General features: G+C 33.2%; 1 pseudogene; it reads left to right on the top strand.

Moving 5' to 3' along the window:
* Positions 1-787: 787 nt before the first annotated feature.
* LOC143402388 (protein FAM98A pseudogene) lies at positions 788-1,683 on the top strand (annotated as a pseudogene).
* Positions 1,684-8,572: the final 6,889 nt, after the last annotated feature.

The raw sequence follows: 8,572 nt of genomic DNA, 5'->3' as shown, positions 1-8,572 counted from the left end.
CAAAATTAGTAAACCTTTAGCCAAGCTAACCCAAAGAAAAAGGGGAGAAACCCAAATTATTAAAATTTCTGATGAAAAGGAAATACCACCAGAAACACTACTGAAAACAGATGATAATCATAAACTATTTTGAAAATTTATACTCCAAAATAGAAAATATCAATGATATCAACAAATTTCTAGAGACATATGACATACCCAAATTGAATCAGGAGGGCATACAACATTTAAAGCAATGAAATTGGAAAGATCATTGTTGGATGATGGCGCACTGTCTCAAGCAGTCTCTGCTGGAGCCAGTTCCCCCAAATTTGCCAAACTCTGTGCTTGGCTGGTATCTGAATTAAGAGTGCTCTGTAAACTAGAGGAAAATGTTCAAGCAACTTACAGTCCAAGTGAGGCTGAAGAATTCCAGCTTAAGGTGAGTGGGCTACTCGGGGAGATGAACTGCCCATATCTTTCACTGACCTCTGGGTATGTGACAAAGCGCCTTCTCATATAGAAGAACTGCCTCCTTTTGCTCACATACCTCATCTCAGAACTAGAAGCTGCCAGAATGCTCTATGTGAATTCTCCTAAAAAAAAAAAAAAAAAAAAAAAAAATCAAGAAGTAGGCGGTAGTGAGGTCTTTCAAGAGTTGAAAGGCATATGTATTGCTCTAGGAATGTCCAAACCTCCAGCCAGTATAACTATGTTCCAATTCTTCAGCGGGATTGAAAAAAAATTAAAGAAAACATTAGCAAAAGTTCCACCTAATCATGTGGGAAAGCCTTTACTGAAGTATCCAATGGGACCAGCCCACTGGGAAAAGATAGAAGCAATTAACCAAGCCATAGCTAATGAATATGAAGTTTGGAGAAAGCTGTTAATAAAACGTTTGAATGTCACTGTTTAGTCCTTTGGCTGGTCTGACAGAGCTAAGAATCAGACCGAAAAATTAGCCAAAGCGTTCAGTCTTATCTCCAAAAAAACACTATTTCTGTTGCTCATCTTTTGGCTGCAAGGCAAGACTTGTCAAAGATTTTAAGGACAAACAGGGGTTCCATAAGAGAAAAGACTGCCTGTGCCATCAATAAGGTGTTGATAGGCAGGGTACCTGACTGAGGTGGTAGACCCAATGAAATTGAACCTCCACCCCCAGAGATGCCATCGTGGCAGAAAAGGCAAGATGGCCCCCAGCAGTAAGCAGGAGGTTGAGGAGGAGGGAGAGGTGGTTACGAACATTCCTCATAGGGTGGATGTGGAGGACATGAACAAGGAGGAGGGAGAGGTGGACGTGGTGGCTATGACCATGGTGGCCGAGGGGAAGGAAGAGGAAATAAGCATCACGGAGGCTGGACAGGTGGTGGGAGTGGAGAAGGAGGCGGCTACCAAGATGGTGGTTATCAAGATTCAGGTTTCCAGCCAGGTGGCTATCATGGTGGCCACAGTAGTAGCTATCAAGGCGGTGGTTATAGTGGTTTCCAAACATCTTCATACATGGGAAGTAGATACCAAGATGGTGGGCACCACAGTGATCGAGGCGGTGGTAGAGGTGGGAGAGGTGGTCGTGGAGGCCAGGGAGGTGGGTGGGGAGGTAGGGGGAGCCAGACTTACCACCAAAGGGGTCAATTTGAACAACACTTCCAGCATGGAGGCTATCAGTATTCTGGATTTGGACAGGGAAGACATTATATTAGTTGAGGCTACAGAACCTTACATTTTGCTAGAGCTCAAATAATAGAAACTCAGTTTCAGAATCCTGAGTCCAGCATCTATTTTGAATTAACGTGAGACCACAGGTGGCGGCAGGCAGATTCCTACTTGTTATAAACATTGTGGTCTTCCTTTGATTCTGTTTTTTTTTTTTTTTTAATTGTTGTTGTTGTTGTTGTTGTTGTTGTTGTTTTAATGGACTTACATAATGCTGTTTATTTGAGAAACACATACAACATCTCTCCTTTCTATGAAAAAAAGTTTTTCAAAGGTAATTAAAGTTGCCTTTAATTGACCAGTAGACTAATTCCACAGTCAGAACATGCATACTTTTTTTGAAGAAATTACTTGAATAAAGTAGTTTTCAATATGCAGTTTTGAAAATGAAGATTCACCTAGACTTCTTTAGATTTACTACTAGGAAATCATCCTCATATTAACAATCCATTTATATGTGTTTTGTGTAAAATATTGTAATGCCTATTTTCCAAGCACAATTCTGCCCCGATAGGCATTTTATTCAGAGAGGTTGTGCTACATTTGTTTCATGATAGACCCATTAGGTCAGTTCCTATTAAATGAGCTCTTCTGCAGATAACACATTCAGTAGCCTTATTCAGTTGATGGAATACTGTACCATATGCTCAACTCTGAAAACCTTGAATACGGCCAAATTCCATAAAGACTATAAAAGCAAACTAAGTTGTGAACCTATAGTACATTTAGGCATTTAGTTAAGTATAGCAACTCAAACTGACCTGCATCCATCCAAAACAAGTTCCTTGTTCAACCTTGTTTTTACTTGAAGTCTGCTAGAAGAAATAGCAAACCGAAATTTGTTTTATGCACAAGTTAATACCACTGGCTCAGCAAATACAAATTAGTTTGCTTCAGGCAGGAGACTTTTTTTGTAATGGAAGAAATGCACTACAAAGTAAGGTAGATTTTGCTTAGTGCAGGAGGCCCTTTATTATTGCTGCAGAAAACAAAAGCCTGGCTGAGTTGATGTTTTACATTCTCCTTTACTGAAATCTACATACCATGATGCTTCTTGCTGGGTTTCTGTATACATAAACATTGTCAAGCTGTGAAAGAAAATGCCTGGAGGTGTGCTTTGTGTGAAAGGTGAGCAATAAATATCAACCACTCTGGAAAGCAATATGGAAATTTCTCAAAAATCTAGGAATGGAACCACAATTTGACCCAGTTACCCCACTCATAGGTAAATACACAAAGGATTTAAAATCGGCATTCTACAGGGATGCAGCATCATCAGTGCTTATTGCAGCACAGTTCATAGTAGCTAAGCTATGGAACCAACTTGGATGCTTATCAACACATGAATGGATAAAGAAATTGTGGTATATATACCCAATGGAATGTTACTCAGCCATCAAGAAGAATGACTTTATGGCATTCGCTGTTAATGGATGGATCTGGATACTATCATGCTAAGTGAAACAAGTCAATCCCAAAAAAACAAAGTCAAATGTTAACTCTGATATATGGATGCTAACCCACAACAAGGGGCTAGGGTGAGAACAGAAGTTCAGTGGATTAAATAAAGAGGAAGGAAGGTAAGGGATGAGGGATGGGAATAGAAGAGATGGTGGAATGAATCTGGCATAACTTACTTATGTACTTATATAAATATACAACCTTGAGTCTCAACATTGTGTACATTCATAAGGCTGAGGTCCTAATTAGAATAAAATATATTTCATGCTTGTGTAAATATATCAAAATAGATTTTACTGCCGTGTATAACTAAAAAAACCAAGTATCAATTTTTTTTTTAACAAATCAGACTCTGCATGTAAGAATCTTGGTACACCATATTAACACATTTAAATACCCGATTATGTTAAATTATAAACATTGTTTGAGATTACAAGTCCAGATAGCCATTGTTATTTCCTCTATGGTGCAAAAGTTCTATCCTAACCATTACTCACACATTATGACTGCCCAACACTTACTAGTACTTTGAGAAGAATGTTCATTCACTGCAAATATTTATGTGAAAGTTTATTTCATAACATACTTCCTGTAAATGTTCTAAAAGGATAGTATTTTAAATGAGGCTAATTTAGACTCTTGTACATATCCATAAAAGGTTAAAATAGATTATTAGTAGAAACATAAGAAAAAAGAATATAAAATAAAAATATAAGCTCTTTATAAATATATAGCAATAATTTTATATTCTTTTTAATCTCAATTTTGTAATTTAATAAATTCTATATTTGCTAATTGTGCATTTTCAAATCAAAGCAAGTCATTCACATTTAAAACTTATTCCATTTTTTTGCCCATAATAGATAAATATCCAAAATTGTATGTTGAAGATTATATAATGCAGTCTCTTATTTTTTGTCTGAAAGACATGCTAATAATATAGGAGCTTTTTCACTCTATTTTAAAATTTAAAATATATCAATAATTATAACATTTGAAATTTACACTTAGCTTATGAATTTCTTCTTTTCTCTATCACCTTATTATAAATTTGAAAAAATTTCCGTACTTTATTATTCATGATTTAAGACATATTGCTACCTTTGGCAACCATTTTTCTCCTTCTCTTAATTTAATTACAATCTTATGCTTCTTTATAAATTTTCCAAAATACAGGATCTTATCTGAATATTTAAAACTTCAAACTCACAAAGTTCTTTCAATTTTTTCACAGAAAGTAGATATCATAAACTTCATTGATTGATTTAGGATGGCACATATTCCTAAAAATGCTCAGTGTCATGGTTTATGAAGCCCATGGGCAGAGAAATCAGCTTTAGATGCTAAGCCTTGTTTACTTTTGGCTAGAGAGACAGAGGGCTCCTTAAAGATGAACCAAGGAAACTACCATCATTTCAAGGCAGGAAGCTACAGACTTCCATTCCCATCCAAAATATAATAACAAAGAACAACAGTCCATAAATACTGCTTTGTAGTTTTTAATATTATTTTTATTTGCTATTATTTTTAGATTTTATGAGCACTCTGCATGCCTAGAATCAAAAAGTAGAACCAACTCACTTATAATTATGTGAGATATTGTAAAAACTTTGAGCAGATCAAGTCCTAAAGTCAAACAGAATAAAAATTTTCACTGACACATAAAACTGAAACATAGCTCCTATAAAAATTAACCTTACAATTTTACTTACATTAAGAAAGAAAATTTTAAAAAACAAAGGTTCAAATGACGTATGGCTGGTTTAAGTAATTTTTAAACTTATCATAGTAAATCATATTTGTGATGTCAGATTTGAGCTGAACACTGCCTGAAAAATAAAATACAGTAACTGGAATATGTTTTTAAAATTAAAATATGATGAAAATATAATAAAATGTAATCTGTAAAAGTTTTATTTAAATGATTTTGGAAATTTTTCTTAAAAGTTTTTTCATTGATCCCTGGCATCAACTGTTAGTTAACTTTGCCTCAAAGTAGTTGAATCTGGGAGTTCTTGACCAGAATATTTCATTAGCCACAGGAAAACTAAGCTAGAGATAAAGAACAAAAAAGAATAAGAATGCCTCTAAATGCTAGGAATTTTTTAAAAATGTCTAAATAACTGAGGAAGAGAAAAAAAATCACAATAAAAATGAGAAATTATTTTGAATAAAATGCTTATGAAAATATGACATCAAATTTGTAGAATGAAGCTTAAGCCCTGCATAAAGGAAAGCTTTAGAGTTGAATGTATAAATATCAATAATCTATGTCTCAATATCAAGAAATTATAAAAATAGGATAAATCTAAGAGTACTATACCTAGGGAAATAAAAATAAGAGCAGAAATTAATAAAAGAATAAAACATAGTTCTGGGGGGTGGGGAAAGCAAGTATTTCTTTGAAACAACTTTTAAAATTGATACACCCTTGATGAGATTAATAAAGAAAAAAGGGATAAAAACACAAATTTCCCATATCAGGAATACCAAAGGTAATATTGCCACAGATCCTAATATCATTATATAGTCAGTAAGAGCATATTATAAACAAATTTAGCCCACTATAATTGAAAAACAGGTAAGATGGACAAACTCCCAGAATAACAGAAATAAACAATAGTTGTACAAGAAGGAATAAAATATCTGCATTGTGCTATATCAATTTTTAAAAATCTATAATTAATTACTTTCTAATAAAACAATGCCCAGATCCATACACTGTTTATTTCTACCAAACATTTAAGGAAGGAAGACATAAAACTCATTTTACACAAAATTTTTAAGGCACCTGAAAAAGGAAATACTATTTTGGGAGACCAGAAAATCTTGATGCTAAAATCTGATAAAGATATTAAAAGAATAGAAAATTCCAGTTCTATTACTTTCATAAACATCCTATGAAATCATAAACAAAATATAGGAAAAGTACAGTAATATGTAGAGATAACAAATCATCATCACCAAAATGAATTCATTTCAAGGATGCACATTGGATCTGGAATTTGAAAATCAATCAGTTTAATTCACCACAGTAAAAGGACAGTATAGAATACCATATGATAATCATTGGATCTAATAATTTTTAAAAATCTCATCTTAAATAAGGAGCAGAGAGTAGCACCTTTAATCTATTGAAGGATATTTAAAGGAAAGAAATATGAACATTATACTTATTGTTGAAATATAGAATGAATTTCTCTTGAGAGTAGAATGAGATAAAGATGACTGCTAGTCCCACACTATATGGAACAAGCCAGTGCAATGTATCAAACAAAGAAATGAAAGGTACCTATGGGTTGCAAGGGAAGAGTGGAAACTGTTTTTATTGGCAGACAACACAACTGCATACAGAAAAGCTCCAAAAGAATACACTGATAAAATAATTCAAAAGTTAATTTACAAAGTTAATTGAATAAAGGTCATTATACACAGATTAATTGCAACCTCATATACTTGCAACAAGTAATTCTAATTTTAAAAAAAACACATCATTTTCTAAAGCCAATCAAAAAACATCTAATAGCTAGGAATAAATCTAATGAAAGATGTATCAGATATCTACTGGTTAAATGATAAACCATTATTCAAAACAAGAAGACTTTAAATAAATGGGGTGGATGTTGTGTTAAGAATTGAAAATTATAAGGAAAATTCATCTAGGGTTTCCTTCTCTAGAAATTAGCAAAGCAATTCTAAATTGTATATAAAATTTGTATGAAGGATCAGGAATATCAAATATTCTAGAATTTAAATTAAATTGTAGATCAACTTAGGGATGGATCAGGAAAGCAGAAGGTCTCAAGACACTGATAGTGGTTCCACCAAGACAAAGCCCAGGACGCTCTTCTACAGGAAGTCACCATCAACAGCTGGGTTTCATAGCTTGGCTTTGGTCGGGCTTTCAAAAGCAATCTTTACTTAGACACATGCCAAGAGTTCTGAGTAGTCATGTAAACATTTGTCCAAAACAAACACAAAAGACCACAGTCCAGGCAAGAAGATGGAAGATCTATAAAATGACACACTTTTAAAATGGTAATACATCAAAACCATGAAACCAAATGCTATGAAAAGAGAACATGCAGAAAAAATTAGGTGCTGTTGGATATTAAAAGTATAATAGGTGAAATAAAATATCCCATTAGAAGATATAGATGAGAAAATCTTCTAGAAGGTAGAGCAGAAAACCAACAGACAAGAGTAAAAAATATAAGATGAGAAATTATATGACTAGTCCACTAGGGGTACATCCAAATAAAAGAAGTTTCAGAAAGGAGAACAAAAGAAACAGAGGGGAAAAGATTACCAAAGATGTATTTTAAATAAATTTCTCAGAACTAAATGTCATGTTTCAAGACTGAAAATAGCCACAAAGTACCTTGCTCTAGTGAACTACAAAAAATCAATTGACATGGACTCATATCCCCCTATATTTATTTTATCTTCAATAAAATAAATTCCAATAATTTCATTATCATTTTAATGCAAAAATATCAACAAAGAAATTTCCATGAATGTGTTAAAACACTTTGTTCATTACCATAAGATAACAACGTGTTCTCTAGTGTGTTGAGCCCTGTGTTGAACTAGCACTAAATCAATTGGATGTTTACTTAGAATTATGTTTGGCAAGGGAACTCACAATAGAATAACATAATACAATATAACCAATAAACCAAGAAAAATATATTTCTCTAAATGAAGCCAAATTGTACAAAATAATATTTACCCTTATTACATAAATGAGCTCTGGTTTACCTTATCCTTCTCTGTTTGAAGAAATGCTTACTGCTATTGAGACCCTCCAGATTGATTTCATAATGTTCTGGGATTGTGAATTTATGAAATGATACTTTTTTAAAATAATGATTTTCACTTCAAAATTCCTTTTCACTTTTTTTTAATTCTACTGAAATTATGGTAATGTCATAGTTGATTGCAGCTTAAAGATTTTTCAAGTGTTGAAAGGTTTGAGAAAAAATACTCTCAGATAAAGTAGCATAAATTGTTTCTTCATTTATATGGTACGAGCAGCTGCTGTTGTGTGCAATAATTTCAATTTACTGCTTTTTGCCCTTTGTGATGGTCTTTAAGAACATATCAGTCTTTAAGCAACTCGGTGGATCTGATTGCTGAAGCAATCATTAGGCTTATCACCTGCTTTCACTGATGTAGTTGAATCAATATTATTCACAGCATAAATATTACTAAGGAGTGAATACTATAAACTTTTCTTTATGGAACCCAATGACCTTTCTGAAGCATATTTTCCAATTATCAACATCTTAAACTTTACAATTTCATACACCATTCACTTAAAAGGATGAGGAGATCAGGGGAAAAGTTGCAGATTTCAATATGTATTTAAACTTCTCTTAAAGCACAGAACAGCATTTTCTTCTTTCTCTTTCTCAAT

The sequence above is a fragment of the Callospermophilus lateralis genome, chromosome 6 (assembly GCF_048772815.1).
Source record: "Callospermophilus lateralis isolate mCalLat2 chromosome 6, mCalLat2.hap1, whole genome shotgun sequence".
NCBI classification, from domain to species: domain Eukaryota; kingdom Metazoa; phylum Chordata; class Mammalia; order Rodentia; family Sciuridae; genus Callospermophilus; species Callospermophilus lateralis.
Note: the sequence above shows the minus strand (reverse complement) of the source record. Positions and strands in the feature narration are given on the sequence as shown.